Genomic DNA, 11,060 nt, shown 5'->3' with positions numbered 1-11,060 from the left:
AAGAACAACCGGCTGATATTCTCACCAAGCCTCTCCCGAGCCGACAGCACGATTACCTCAGTTCCAAGCTTCTGTTCGCTTCCGCTCAGCTCAGCTTGAGGGGGGGATAATAACAGATAGTATTAAATAATAGTATTAAATAATATTAGTATTTATTGTGTACTAATCCTAGTCCTATTAGGATTAGTACTCCTTAATCCTAGTCCTATTAGGATTAGTACTCCTTCCTATATCTCCTATATATATCTCCCATGTATTCCCTTATTAGGTTAACACTTCAATACAATCAATATTCCTTCATTTCACATATAGCAAATAAAAAATTCATATTTATATGCTATAGCAAAGTTTGCATAATTGCGCTTCATAGCAAACATAAAAACTGTATAATTAGCTATACATATACAGTTGAAGCAAATTATATAAAACAAAGTGTATAAAACAAGAAAGAGAAAGACACTTGGGCAGAGAACTGTATAAAAACGAAGTGTATAAAACGAATTGTATTATTATAAGTGTATAGAACGATAAAATACAATTTGAATTTGTATAAAATGAGAAAGAGAGAAAGACAAAAGAGACTTGACAAGGAATATACAATTGTATCGAATTGTATAAAACGAGAAAGAGAGAAGTTAGATACAATTTGAAAATTGTATAAAATGAGAAAGAGAGAAAGACAAAAGAAACTGGGCAGGGGAGTATTTTTATTGTATAATTATAAGTGTATAGGACGAAAATATATGTACTTGCATGTGTATATACAATTTTTTCACGCTTTATACAAACAGAAACACAATTTATACATTTTGCTTCTGTTTGTATAAGTGAGAAAGGCGAGGGTGGCGACAGAGATTTGGGAGAGTGGCGAGCGAGATCTGGAAGAGGGGAGAGAGGGGAACAAAAATATATGTATTTATACAATTTTTTCTGCTTTATACAATTAGAAACAATTTTTATACACTTGTGTTTGTATAAAAATTGAGGAAGCGAGCGAGAGATTGGAGGAGAGTGGTGAGCGAGATATTTGGGAGAGAGGCGCCTGGCAATTTTTTGCAAACATTTGCTATGGAGCACAATTAAATCAAACCCTAGCTACTCCATTTATTTTAGGTTATTAGTTTGCTATAATATACAATTTTCCCAACTACCTTTTTAACATTATTTCAAATAAGATAAAGCCATTTTTATTATAACCATATTCCGATTTTAGTTTTCGTATTATTTCACTAAGCTCATTAAACCTTCAATTAATATAAAACATGAGGGATAAAAATCACACATTAACATTAATTAAAGGTTTAATGTGGTTAGTTAAATAACATGAGGACTAAAACTAGGATAAAGTAATAAATTCAGAGACCAAAAATGTCATTTAATTTGCCCTTTCAAAAAATAAAAATAAGTAAAGTTGGTATGAGAATTTTATGAGAAGGTTTAATTAATTAGTAGATTTACCTGAATGATTAACCAAATGGCATCAGTAAGACTGCACACTATAAGTAAAAAACGTTCTAAAAAGAAGTCGGAATGGGCAAAATTGACATCTATGCCTCTATTTTCTGCATATTGACCAATCACAACTTTTCCATGATATAATGACAATAACATTGCACCTCCAACACATACTATCGTACCCCAAAACTTGGCTTGTCCTCCTATACTTCTTAATCCCAATTTTTCTATCATACACCCAAAAATAAAATAATTATTTACAACTACTATATTTATTTATTTGTTGCGATAAAAATTCAAGTATCCTATGTATTGTGATTGAAATTTCAGAGATAGACTTTAATTAAACTAAGGTGTTATTATTTTTGAATACGTTTATAATTTTGTACACCTTTTTGGCTTACGTGACATTCAAACATCTCTCACGCGCCTCAATTATATGGAGTCACAGAGTATGCCACGTAGTACAAAATTACAAAAAAAAATGAATTCGAAAAAGTCATAAAACCTTAATTTAGTTAAAATATGTCTCTGAATTTCGGTTATAGTTTAAGGGTACATGTCCCTTATGCCTTATTTATTTATCAGCTTGCAACATTTTATTTTTTTTACTTTTGAAATGTAGAGAATTAATTAATTACCCCAAGGGTACGGCTATGATAAAGGTGAAAGCTGGAATTAGATTATCAATGGCGGAAGCAATTGTTGGCGTTGAATTCTTTATGCTAATGAACCATGCATATAGGTTCGCCGTTATCCTGCGATAAAATAAAAAGAAAAAGAAGAAGTAAGATTTTGAGGGTATGATTATAGTGAAACTTAAAGTAAATTTAATTAGTTTAGGAGTTAATTACTTAGATAAATTTTAGTCTGTAATATTACGCCTTTTACTAAATTTTTGATGTCTCTAGATACATCTAGATTTTTGTGCTTCTATATACGTCCAGGCACATGAATTTTTGATACATGGAGTTAAATTTAGGTATAATTTATTTAAGATACATTGTATTCAAGTGGTTTCGCATGTATCTGGATACATAGCACATCTCCCTGACCTCCCTCGCTTCTCTCCCATTTCCCTCGCCATTCTCTCATGTATCTGATAGCCCAGGTACATGTAAATCACTCCAGATACATACAAATGTATGCATCTAATGTGTATGTAGTGTGATTCGCATGTATCTGAGATACATACGAATCTTTCTCTCCTCCCTCTCAATCTCGCTCGTTGCTCTCTCTATTTTTGTGTATCTGGTAGTAAAAAGAAAACATGTATCTAAGTGTAAAATATATTGAAAATTCTTCACTTGTAATAAGATACGTAATAAAGTATTATTTAATATTAATTTATATGACAATTTAGTATGCCTAACAATTATGTAGTTTTCCCATAATTATATACATCAATTATGATATAAAAGCATAAATAAGTTATAATCCTCGATATGATCATTCTAAAATTTTCATATCCTTTATTTAACCAGTGGTTTCTACGCATTATCGGTTGAAAAGGCTTAAAGTTTCATTAAAGAATCTTTTCCTCTAGTAGAACCTCTTCCACAAATACTCTCTCCGTTTTATAAAGATGACCTAGTTTAACTTGAAACGGGTTTTAAAAAAAGAAAGAAAACTTTTTAGTTTTGTGGTTCAAAGTTAAAAGTTATGTTAAATGTACCAAAATGGTCTTTAATTTTGTGGTGTTAAACATGCCACGTGGAAAGTTTAAGTAAAAGAGTTGCCAAAAAAGAAAAAGAATCATTTTTTAAAAAACGGACTAAAAAGGAAAAAGGGTCATTCTTTTTGAAACGGAGGAAATATAAGATTTTTATTAAGCCGATTGCCACCTAATTACTGAAACACTACAATTAGTTATTTCAAGATGGAGAAAATATTTTGTTTCTCACTTTTCCATTGTGCAACTCACATGCAACTTATAAAAAATAGGGGTGTACAAAATCGAATCGAAAATCGAATTAAATCGCAAATTAAGTCAACACGAAAAAAGTTCGACCGGTTGTTTGGTTTGACTTGATTTGGTATTGGAAAAAAGCCGACTATATTTGGGTTGATTTGGTTTTAACTAAAAGAATCAACCCGAGACCAAATCAACCCGACACTATGTACGTTATTTTAAAATTTATTTTATACATAAAAATATTTACTTTGATATAATTTTAAAATATTTTTTATACTATTTTATAGTTTTATCTTTTAGTATATTATTTCAAGTTTAAAACTTAGAATTCAGAATGGTCCAACAAAAATATATTTCATATATGTTGATAATTATAATAAAACTTAAATCGAAATCAAATTAATACTAATGCAAAAAAGAAAATTAATTCAACACTAAGAATGACAATAATATTGAATATTTATTCTTTAATTTAACATTAATTTACATAATTAAAATACATAATCTAATTTTAATTTTCCTTATTTAGTAATGTAACTAATACTTATTAAACTTATTTTAACAGGATTTAGTACTTTTGAATTATGACCGTTTTCATTATGACTTTACAATATTTATTTTATATGATGATTTCATTATCATTTATAATTGAATATTTTTGTGTCATCAATACTCATCCCATATTTTGTGTTATTTTTTAAGAAGCACCTTAGATGATTGTATTTTGGTTGGACTAAAGAAATATTTGAAGCACAAGTTAATTATATGTTCGTATGCAAATTCTACCCAAAAAACTCCTTTAAAAAATCAAGGTTTATTATTTGGTTTATTTTATAAATTTAAAAATTCGACACAATGGTTTGGTTTGGTATTTGAAAAATCCAAACCAACCCGAGGTTGAAAACCCCAAAAAAGTTTGAATTTTATTAGTTTGGTTTGGTTTATAAATTTAAAATTTTATACAAATGGTTTAGTTTGGTATTTGAAACCCGAAGTAACTCGGTCATGTATTGAGTAAAATTATAACACCCTTTGTAACTATGTTTCTTTTATTCTTTGTAACTTATGTAATCTCTAGGTCGTTTATCTTCACTATTTACTATCTCATTATCTTCCTATTTAATGTTAGGAAGATATTCTCAACTATAAATAGTGATAGACTTTATTTGGTATAATAACATAAGAAAATATAGAGTGCATAAATGCTACTAAAAAAAGAGAATTATTATTAGTTGAATGAAGATGTTTTTTTTTTGTGAAGTTATGGACTCAACTCTTATCCAGAGTTTGTCGAGTTATACTTTGTGTTTAGACTGTTGTATCCTGGAGGGTAAGTGACAAGTCAAGAAGGAATATTGCTGAATTGACGAAAATATTTGTTGTAGTGGGATGAATCTCCTTAAAGAGAGCTATCCGCGCCTCAACCTGAAGAGATTTTTATTTCTTCATTTTATTTTCAATTGTAATTTTGTAACTTTTTTATCTTGTAATTTTCACTATCAGATAAATTTATTTAAATTTTAAAATTCAAAACATGTCACATAAATTAAAATAAGGAGAATATTTAATTTATTTCCAATAGAAAAGAAAATTCTTACCCGAAATTAGAACACAAAAATATGTGGAAAAGAATGGAGATTGTCAACTTAAATTTGTTTTTCCTGTCAATAATAAGATGCATGAGTAAATAATAGAATGTAAAATTAGAAAAAGTTGAAAAAAGAGTCGATTATGAATTATGATAAACCATTATGTTATCAATTTCTATTTTCAGGGTCGAATGAGGTAATACCCATCAATTAATTTGGTAAGAATATGTCACGACCAGACCATCGTGATTGGCGCCCACATTAACTCTCCATTATGAGAACCATTACTACAACCCAAACACGCAACTAATCTAAAAACTAAAGCATTTAAGTATATGGAACAAGCCAAATACTAACGAAATAAATAGTGTTCCCCTAAACTCTAACAAAGTCTAATAGTAATAACTAACATTGTGGAAGTAATGCCTAGAACCTGAAAGTCAATGTACCAAAACATCTAAAGTTCAACAAGTCTAAACAAAAAGGGATGCAACCCCAATTTGATGAACTAATCAAATAACTAAAACAAATGTCTAAGTCTGAAAATGATGGACATAGACGACGGAGAATTCCATGGTAGTCCGGAAGGGTTGGCTCACCCTTGAATTCGAATATATATACAATATTATCAACATTCACGAACAACGATTAACTTCACACTTCTCAAGTTACACAATTATGCAAAGTAGTTAAAAGTTTCATGGAATCCAAACCCAAACTTTTAGCATATTGGAACGTGATACTCGATCCCATAGTTATGCCTGAACGTGGCAATCCGATCCATTAACAACCACAACCACAATCACAAAAACAAGTATACTTTCAAGTCATATAATCATTCGTATATCTCATTACAACAAGTGTGATCAATAACGCAAAATTCATATACATACTAGTATCATAATTATGAAAGAACATTCATACATCACACAATCATAGAATCACAACCATCACCTACCTCGAAACAAACTTGAAATCCTAAGAAACTTGATCCTTTACTTTTCAGGTTCGTTCCACTTGTTATTGGTGTACAAAACAATCATAATAACACGTGAATCAACAAATAATCGCTAATTATCCAAAACTTTAACAATTATATGAATCCTAGATCATACTCACGATCCCAAGTATCCAATTTAGAATTGTTTCCACCATAGATTCTACATCAAAATCCTTCTCCATCAATATTTACCCATTCTATTACGTTTTACGAATCAAAAAATGGATTCAGGGATTGAAAAGTTTACCATTAGCCTCAAGAATGGTGAAAAATGCGTAGGAGTCTTTGGGTTCATTCCTTAGCTCTAAAAATAAAAAAATGCATAATAAGGTCGTTTAGGGATTTATTAACGACCTTTAGTCGCATCGAGCCTTCCACAACATTCCTCACCCTGCTGTAGCGACAAAAATCCCCGCAAGGTCGGGTTATGCGAGATAGTGAGCTAATTAATGAATTCTAAAATTCTCGTTTCACAACACACCTCTAACCAACGATACTGAGATAATCCCCTTTACTCTAAGATCGATTCTGAGATATGTACTCACCCAAATTCAATTTTGCAAAGTCATACAATTTTTTTAACTAGTTATCTAACTACTCACACAATCAAAATCATAATTGATTCACCTGATTATTACCAGATTTTCCCACATCTCAACGACTCTGATTCATCCAAATCTTGACTAGGTTGGGAAAACTCAAATACTAGGAAAAATTTTTCGGACTTAAATTATTTTTCTTCGTTGAATTTCTTATAAAGTCGGAACCCGGTCATTACAATAGATCAATTTACCTATCACTCATCTCTGAGTGACAAAATCTTAGGAAAATATGCAAAGTAAGAAATGAAGTGGTACCTGATTCGACGAACAATTGGGGATACTTGTCTTGCATGTCCGTCTCAGTTTCCCAAGTAGCTTCCTTAACTAAATGATACTTTCATTGAACTTTCACGAATTTAATCTCCTTGGTCCTCAACTTATGCATATCACTATCAAGTATTGCAATCAGTTCCTTCTCATATCGGAGGACCTTGTCTAACACAATTGAGTCTCACTTAATGATGTAATCCCCGTCACCATGGTATCTCTTAAACATAGACACATGAAATATCGGATGAACTCCGGATAAGTTAAGAGGTAAAGCCAAAATATACACTACCGACCCTACATATTCAAGAACCTCAAAGGGACCAATGTATCACCGATTTAGTTTGTCCTTCTTGTCAAATCTGATCATTCTTTCGTGGGTGATACCTTAAGAAGAACATTCTCACCAGTTTGAAACACCATGTCTCTTACCTTTTGATCCGCATACTTCTTATGTCTTCTATGAGCTGCTAGAAGTTTAGCTTGAATACTCCTCACCTTATCCTAAGCATCCTTCACTAAATTAACCCCCAAAGGTTTCACATCTCTCAAACCACCCTGTGGGTGATTTACATCTTCTCCTATAAAGTGTCTCAAATGGTGCCATATCTATGTTGGAGTGATAACTATTATTATAAGAAAATTCGCACAAAGTAAAAAGTTATCCCAATGCCCTCAAAAGTTAATCACACATGCCCTCAACATGTCTTCTAACACTTGAATAGTCTTTTATGACTGCCCGTCTATCTGTGGATGGAAGGATGTACTTAAAGTGAGTTGTGTGCCAAATTTCCTCCAAAATTTGGATGTGAATTGGGTACCACGGTCTGAGATGATAGCGAGGGGCACCCTATGCAACCTCACTATAGCTTTCACATAAGCTTTTGCTAATTGTTCAGCATTATAATCTATTCTTACCGGAATGAAATGAGTTGATTTGATCAATCTATTAATCACTACCCAAATAGAATCAAACTTCTCCAAAGTCTTGGGAAGACCACAAAATCCGTGGTTATTCTTTTCCACTTTTATTCCAGAATTGGTATTCTTTGAAGAAAACCTGCATGCCTATAGTGTCCGTATATCACTTGTTGACAATTTTTATACTTAGCCACATGATTCGCTGTATCATTCTTTATGCCTAGCCACCAATAAATTTGCTTCAAATCTCGATACATCTTTGTAACACCCAGTCAGATAGAATATCGCGAACCATAGGACTCCATCAACAATTTTTTAATCAAATCATCAACTTGAGGAACAAAAATTCTTCTATTGAAATTAAGTACACCTTCCACATCAAGAGTGGTCTGTTGCGCCTTACCAAGTGCAATCTTATTTATAAGTTCATTCAAATTCTCATCCTCAAATTGCTTGGTCTTGATCTCTTCAATTAATGTGGCCCTCAATTTAATACTAGCTAACACCCCACCTTTATCTAACATGCCCAATTGCATGAATTTGGATTTTAAGGTCTGGATTTCTTTAGCCAAAAGTCGTTTGGATACACTCAAGTAAGCTAAACTATCCATACTTACGAACTTTCGAATCAAAGAGTCGGTACAATGTTGCCTTACCCGGATCGTATTGAATGATCACGTCGTAATCCTTGAGTAACTCCATCCATTTTCACTATCTCAAATTCAGATCCTTTTGAGTGAACACATGCTGCAAACAACGATGATCAATAAGCACCTCAAATTTAACACCATAGAGGTAATGCCGCCAAATATTTTGAGCAAACACTACCACTGCCAACTTCAAATAATGTGTTGGATAATTCCTCTCTTGCAACTTCAATTGACGCGATGCACAAGTGTAACATTCTTATCCTATATTAACACAACACCCAAACTAGGCATCACCATAAATAATAAAATCCTTACCTTCCACCGGTAATGCTAGGATAAGCGCGGTGGTCAAGAGAGACTTAAGCTTATGGAAGCTCTCCTCATATTTTTCCATCTATTCAAATGGTATCTTCTTTTTGATCAAATTAGTCGAGTGTGTGGCGATAAAAATAAAGTTCTTTACAAATCGACGATAATAGCTAGCGGACCCCACAAAACTCCTAACTTCAATTACAGAACTTGGTCGAACCCAATTCTTAACCACCTTAATCGTTTGAGGATCTACCATTACCTCTTTATTTGAAACTACATGCCCCAAAATGCAACCGAAGTCAACCGAAATTCACACTTAGAAAATTTAGCATATAATCTTTGCTTCCCAAGATTACCCAAAATAATACGAAGATGGTTGAAATGCTCTTCCTCATTTTCAAATAAATTAAAATATCATCAATAAAGACCATGACGAAGGAATCGAAAAATGACTTGAACATTCATTAAACTTGTGAAAGCCTTAGGCACATTGGTCAAACCAAAAGACATAACCAAAAACTCATAGTGCCCATAACGAATTCGAAACGCCGTCTTGGCAAATCCTCAGGCCTAATTTTCAATTAATGGTTACCGGATCTTAAGTTAATCTTAGAGAAAACTGCTACACCTTGCACTTGGTCAAAAAGATCATCTATTCGAGTCTAGGGAAACTTGTTTCAAATAGTGACCCTATTAAATTACGGATAATCTATACACATTCTCATACTAACATCCCTTTTCTTAACAAACAAAACTGGAGCACCCTATGTGGAAGCACTGGAGCGAATAAATTCCTTATCAAGAAGCTCTTGAATTTGAGCCTTAAACTCTCATAATTCTATCGGAGCCATGAAGGGATGAAAATGGGACAAGTATCGGGTTTCAAATTAATGCAAAAATTTAATCTCTATCCGGATGCATCCCAGAAAAATCAGTAGGAAACATTTCTCTAAATTCTGACTCCACATGAATGGACTCAATGGACGGAGCTTCTATCTCAATGTCCATAATATGAGCCAATTATGCCAAACAACTCTACTCTACTAATTTACTAGCCGAAGGAAGGATATAATCTTAGCTTTATTAGGTTTGTACACCCCTTCCCACTCTAATTTTTTCCTTCCCAAAATTTCTAGAGTTACAAACTTAGTATTACAACAACCAAGTCATGCCTAAGATTATGTCAAAGTAGTTCATATCCAAAATCATCAAATTAGCCCAAGTATTAAAATCTATAAATAAAATGGAACAAACACGGTAGGCATGGGTAAATATGAAAAATTCTCCAATTGGGTAGAACATGGATAAGGCATCAATAATATCACAATTCATATCAAATTTTGAGGCAATTCTTACGGATACATAAGAACAAGTAGAACCCAAATCAAATAACACATTAGCTATCCAGTCACAGACAAAATTAGTACTTGTGATCACCGCGTCGGACACATCTACCTCATTTTTGCCCGAAAAAGCATAACATTGAGACCTCTCATATTGACGAGCTACTTTCATTTATTGTTGCACGTTACACCTAACTCTATTACCATTTCCTCTACCTCCACGCCTCGTTGATTACCTCTTCGTCCACCTACTACGTGGAATCAAACATACGCGGATGGGGGGGAAATCTCTCATTATATGTTTAGGTTCTCCATAATTGTAACATGTACGGTCGAAAGATGGTCTGCTACCCATCGGAGGTGCGATTCCCTGGCTATCCTGAAAATTATAAAGTAGAGTTGTCGAGTAATTACCTGTAGAGGCGGGCATAGCGGACCGAATTGGCTTGGCAACAAGTGTTGACCTCCATGAACCCTTGGAATAAGAATCTTGAAAGTTTCCCTAAGTCTTGGCCTTTTTGTCAATGCCTTAGCCTGACCGTTCGCCTCACCCCTTCCACTTTCTTGACATAATTAGTCACCTCATTAAAACTCTTCCTCGCAAAAGTCATATGAACAGATAATACTTGCAACTCAAAATTTAATTTTCTTATAAGCAAACAAATTCTCACCTTCTCTATACTAATCAACTATGTAGCGTATCTGTATAAAGCATGGAACTTGGCCTCATAAGTAGCCACAGACATACCGCCTTGCTCTAAAGCCATAAACTCATTCTTCTTGCGATTTCTCAAAGTTATAGGCATATATTTATCTAAAAATAGAGCATGAAAGTGGGTACAAGTGAGTGGAGGTAAACCGAGGATCTGCACTCCACCACTACTTGGCCTCACCTTAAAGTTGGAAAGACACAAACTCAACCCCATGTTGATGAAAAATGTCCAATTATGAAGCCTCTTATAACAATCAAGATAAACTCATAAGAATCTTCATTCTCATAACCAAG

At 33.0% G+C, this 11,060-nt stretch overlaps 1 pseudogene; it reads right to left on the bottom strand.

The window, feature by feature from the left end:
• The window catches only part of LOC107016823, a 10,998-nt pseudogene extending 5,947 nt beyond the window's left edge, over positions 1–5,051 (bottom strand).
• Positions 5,052–11,060: the final 6,009 nt, after the last annotated feature.

Source organism: Solanum pennellii, chromosome 4 (genome assembly GCF_001406875.1).
Source record: "Solanum pennellii chromosome 4, SPENNV200".
NCBI lineage: Eukaryota > Viridiplantae > Streptophyta > Magnoliopsida > Solanales > Solanaceae > Solanum > Solanum pennellii.
Note: the sequence above shows the minus strand (reverse complement) of the source record. Positions and strands in the feature narration are given on the sequence as shown.